General features: G+C 40.3%; 1 protein-coding gene across 2 annotated transcripts in view; it reads right to left on the bottom strand.

The window, feature by feature from the left end:
* LOC102015388 (cytochrome b5 reductase 4) overlaps positions 1 to 5,824 on the bottom strand; it is an 83,271-nt gene that overhangs the window by 18,648 nt on the left and 58,799 nt on the right. The window lies entirely within an intron of this gene.

Raw genomic sequence — 5,824 nt, 5'->3', positions numbered from 1 at the left:
GAAATAAACATTATTTCACATTTGTTACCCTAGCATGTCAAAACCATTACATCCTAAGAAATTAAAATATAATTTTTTGTAAATTTACTTTTTAAGGAAGTCCATCAAGCTTTATGTTTACAATTCTATTAATTGTATACATGAAAAATATCTGTTAATTTACATTCTTACACAATAAAAAATTTCAAAGCTGAAGTATTTAAAGCTTAACAATATTACCACAAAACACAATGAATATTTTTCTTATATTCATCAAAGAGATATTTCTAATATTCATTGTGCTTCTATGTGTGTATATATTACTTATGCATATAGATTTTAAATATCAAGATGATTAAAACAAAAAAATTAACTTTTTTGTGGTACTACACTGAAACAAAAATCTTTGCACTGAGCTACATCTTATCCCTTTTTAAATTTTGTTTTAATTTTTTTTTTGGACACTTTTTGAGGCAGGGTCTTACTATGTATTTCAGGCTGGCCTTGAACTCACTACGTAGTCCACTGCTGGCCTCAAATTCACAGCAATCTTCCTGCCTCAGCCTCCCAAGTGCTGGGACGTGTGCATTACCATGTCAGGCTAAATTTTATTTTAATCGTTGAGACAGGGTCTCACTAAGTTGCTGTATTGTACAGGCTGGGTTAGAATTTACAATCCTGCCTCAGTCTCCCAGATTGCTGGGATTACAGGTATGTGCCACCATACCCAACTTTTATCAAACTTTTAAATTTCAGGGTGTATGTTTTAGTATCTCAAAAACTAACTGAAGTGAAAAACCGAAGATGCTAAGTTTGTAATACCAATATAAATTGACTTGAATAAAATAATTATTTCTATAAATACTGAAAATCTCTAAAATTAATACTGTAAACTCAGAAACTGTTATCTGTATACTAAGCAGAACAATACCATTTATACTAGAATAATTTAGTATAGAATTTATAAAAGTCACTAATATTTTGACTTGTAAATTCTCTTTGGACATCAGTAGCATACTAGAATAGACAGATGATACTTGTTTATTTCCTCTCACAAAACAGTATTTATAGAGATGCAAAGGAAGGGCTGGGGATTTAGCTCAGCGGCAGAAGTGCCTACCTGGCAAGCGCAAGGTCGTGAGTTCAGTTCCCAGTACCAGAGCAAAACAAAACAAAACAAAACAAAAAAACAAACTTAGAGATGCAAAGGAATCAATCTTGATAATACATTTCTTATCCTCATTACACCCTCTCTCTCACCTAAAAGTATTTAAGTAGGTAGAAACAATATTTATCCTAGATTTTGAAAAAGCCCAAAAGATAACAATCAGTGGTTAGCTGAAACCTGAAAAACACATATAACCCTAAGAAAACATTCCAGCCACAGTTGAATAAAAAAATTCCTTTTCCTACGTCTCCAAAGACCTGGGTCACCCAATCTTTCCACTTGTTACCATGGTAGCTCAACAAGGACATACGTTTGGGTGCACCTCTGCACACAAAAGCCAGGAGGCATCGCCTCAGGTCACCTGACTCTGGCGCCAGGGCACAGGCTTGAATCAGTGTGCAGATAAGAGCACCACTTTAAAGCTCTCCTGAAGGCCTAATCACAGGGTCAAATGACCAGGCTCATCCCTAAGGAAAAAGGAAAGTTCAAATGATCTCATCCCTTTCTGCAGACCCTTTCTAGGCCCATGTTGAGAATACAACCACAGACGTATGCTATCTTTTTTTTTTTTGGTTTTTCTCCGGTACCGGGAACCAAACTCACGACCTTGAGCTTGCCAGGCAGGTGCTTTTGCCGCTGAGCTAAATCCCCAGCCCCGTATGCTATCTGTCTAAACAGTTTATAAATCAGACAAGTAACTGTCAAACACAGTATGTTCATGCTGCACCTTGGAACATGCACCTTCACAATGTCCGAGAAAGCCGGGCTCAAATTCAGGACTCTCAAGCTGCTCGAAGCAGCACACAATGAGAGGCAGAGGGGGACCTGCACCTCCACTGCCTGCCTTTTTCTTTTCTCACCCTCTCCTTGGTAGGACACTATGCAGGGAATTCCGCAGTGGTGGACCCAGCAGCCCATACACACTGCTTCCCAAGGGAGGAACCCAGGGGAGGCACCCCTCTGCCCAGGCTGAGGGGCCACAGTGCTTCCTTCTAATCAAATCTAGTGCACGTCTTCCTGACAACCTGACTGCCAGATGAAACCGTTCGTCTTTTGACGTGGCAATTCTTACGCTAGCATTCGGATGCATCTCCATACTTAAGACACAAGGATATTCCGGTTACAGTGATTTACTGACTTTCCTTGTTAGAGCTGACATGGCATTCCTGCCACTTAACACCTCTGAGATGATTCAATATCTTCCCACAAAAGGCTGACATAATTTCAAATAAGCATCCTAACTACAAATTTTAAAATTTTTAAGAAAAATTGAAGAGTATTTTCAGCTTTCAATTTTACTGAGGCACTTCAACTGATGCCTGGATAAAGAAGATGTGTTTTTTAATATAATGGAGTACTACTCTGCCATAAAGGATAAGCTGGAGCCATTTCTAGGTAAATGGACGCACCTTCAGGCCATACTCTTAAGTGAAATAAATCAGACACACATGTGCAAATACCACATTGTTTTTCTGGTGTGAAAAACTGAAAGTGTAAATAAGGACCAAAATCTCTAATCAATATTGTGAAATAGGAAGAAAAGTCCAAAGGGGAAGGGGAACTACGGAGGGGAGGAGGAAAGGAAGGAAGGGAAAAGAAAGAAAAAATGAGAAAAGAAGAAAAAAATGGAAACAAAGCTTTTGTAAATAGGGAGCGGAACAGGGGTTGAAGAGAGGGTAGGGGAATGGAGAAAAAAAAGAATCACATTATATCATGTACAGGTACAAATTCCCAGGCCAGGGATAAAGCTCAGTGGCACAGCGCCTGCCTGGCAAGCATGAGGTCGTGAGTTCAATTCCCGATACCAAAAAAAAAAAAAGAACAAATTCATATAATGAATGCAATTATTATGTATACCTAAAATGTACCAATAAACGTAGTAAAATGGTACTGAGAAGCAAGACGGTGCAGTAGCTGGAACTCCAGCTACTATGAAGAAAGAGTGGCATAGAGTAGACGCGCTGGCTGTTTCAGTCTGAACAACACCATGCATTCACATGTCAGGCTTTGCCTTTGTGAGCATAATTAAATAAGAAAATGAAAAACTAAAAACAGTATTTTCCTTTTTTTAAAAATTTGACACAAGGTCTCACTATGTAGCCCAGGCTGGCCTTAAACACATGGTGATCCTCCTCCTGCTTCAGTCTCCCAAATGCTGGGGTTATAGGCACACAGGACCATACCCCACTAAAGTAATATTTTCAATCAAAAAAATATGACAAAAATGCCTGCCCCAAAGGCTAACTTCTTTAATAAAATACATATAATAATGGGATACTCAGGGCAACACTAAAGCACTGAGGGTGTGATAACTAGAGAACACTTTTTTCCTAACGTTGAAAAGAAACTATGTTTTCCTTTCAAAAAATAGAACTTCACAAAGCTAAAATGGAAAACACAGGCAAAATCTTCAGTGAGGGAGAAACAACTCTAAGAGTCCGCACTACCTTTAATCAAGGCCTCTGGGTGCTTCACTCCCCGCGCCCCTCTCTCCCTCCCGCTTCTTTCCCTTCCTTTCTTCTTCCTCAGCCTTACATTAAAAGAATTAAAAGAAAGGAAGCTCTTTCTCAAAGACTGGGTTTAACAGAGCCTTTACGATAACAAAACTATTTAGCAAGACTGTCACTGAATTTGAACACTTACATGCTTATTACCTTCCCCCTCATGTTCTAGAACTAATAATTCAGCCAATTTCATAAACTAAAGTGCTTGAATCACTTGAATTCAAAGTTTCTATACTTTTATTTTTAATATAAAAAAAGGATTTCTTATTCAATTATTGCTTGGCCTACTTTGTGCTTCTTCAGATTTCATATTCAGGCCATTACCACAGAACTGAGTATGAAAGCATCTTGCAGTTGCCATGCAAGTGACGACTTTATGCCTGGGCAGAACAGGCAGTCTAAGGGGAAAACAAAGCACACTGCAACTTTTAGCAGCTGTCCACAACACTAATTCATTTCCAGTAGTTACGAATGTTCACTGAAGGTAGCGAAGAACTGTGGCAGCGCAGACGAGAGCCAGGGAAAGGGGGAAGCTGCTCTTTCCACACCTGCAGAAGGACCTGGTCAGTATGAAGACAAGCAGCTTATCCGTAGGGTCACATGCCGCACAGAGAGCCTGGGTCACACACTGACTACTGCACACAAAGCAGCACAGTGACAAGCACAGACAGTACTGCATCGTGTGTGTGTGTGGGGGGGTGTCAGCAGCTAAGAAGCCCTGATGAAAGTACAGGTCAAATAACATGAAACTGTCATATTATTAGGTAAAAAACTGAAATATAAGCAACTTTGTACAGTTCGACTGGAATGTAAAAGAATGATATGAGGAGTGATTGGAATGTATAGTAAGTGTTTAAGTTTTTAAAAATTTATTACAGTAAAAGACATCACCATGACTTGCCCTCAGAGTACTCCCCCTCCTTTCAGACACACTTAGCCCACCATTCTTGTCGACCTAAAGCAGTTCTGGAGGTCCTCTTTCCTGAGTGTTTTAGGTGTGATAAAAAGTATGGTGAACACTGCTGCCAAGCACCACCCAACAGAAAGGCAGACTTGTCCAAATATTACTCTAGGTCTTATCCACACGACTCGCCAGATCTGGGACTGTGCAGCTTCTGTCTCTTCCCTAAAGTCAAAATGACCATAAAGGGTAAACGTTCTGAATCAATGCAGGTCACTGAGGCAGCCACCACTGTGCAACGAAAGACATTAAGGAGGACTTCCAGAACTGCTTCAGGAAGCAGCACAAACAACGGGACACATGTGTTCAAAGCAAGGGGTACTTTGAGGGAGATTAATGGCAACGTCTCTTTTATTGTAATATATTTTTAATTTAAACATTCACTGCATTTTTCGATCACACCTTAGATTGTAGGGTATTAACCTAAAGGCTCATTAATGATTACTGACTTATCAAAATTATGACACAATTTTTTAAAAATTGTCTCCCAAGACTAATCTACTATTTATTGGGCTGTTTGTTGGCAAATGTTTAAAACAACCTCTGTTTGGTGATGAAAATCTCCATATTAAAGGCAATAGCAAATAAATAAAAGGCAAGTTTTTGTCATAATTTAAAAGAAAGGAAAAAGAAATTATCCTTGTAATTCAGGAAGTAGCACAAACAATGGGATACATGTGTTCAAAGCAAGGGGGACTTTTGCTTTGACAATTATCCTTGTCAAATAAAAATATCACTTAAACTGTGTCATTTTCCAAAGCAGAAGACCTATTTCCCTGAAAAATATATCTATGGTTCCAATTTTACACAAGAAACCCAAAGTTTTATTGTTTGATTTCTGTTTTCTCTTCTCTTCCTAAAATCCAAGCTTTCTTTCGCTTTCTCTCTCATGGTGGCTCATGACTAAGAGAAATTTATAGCAAGGTGTGGGGGAAGAGTTCATGAAAACCCTCAAGAAACTACAGAGCCAAGTTCCCCGGAAGGAGGGCTTCCGGCGCACAGGGAGCCACAGGCGGGGAGTGCCGGTCTTCAGACCGGTGGCTCACTCCCAGCCTCGTAGTTCCCCGGAAGGAGGGCTTCCAGTGCACAGGGAGCCATGGGCGGGGAGCACTGGCCTTCTGGCTGGCTAGCTTCCTGCCTCGTAGGCCCGCGGAGGGAGGGCCCCCGGTGCCCGGGAGGCCACAGGGCGGGGAGCGCTGGCCCTTGTGCGGG

This window comes from Chinchilla lanigera, unplaced genomic scaffold (genome assembly GCF_000276665.1).
Source record: "Chinchilla lanigera isolate Chin_1 unplaced genomic scaffold, ChiLan1.0 scaffold00010, whole genome shotgun sequence".
NCBI lineage: Eukaryota > Metazoa > Chordata > Mammalia > Rodentia > Chinchillidae > Chinchilla > Chinchilla lanigera.
This window is presented reverse-complemented; position numbering and strand designations above follow the sequence as displayed.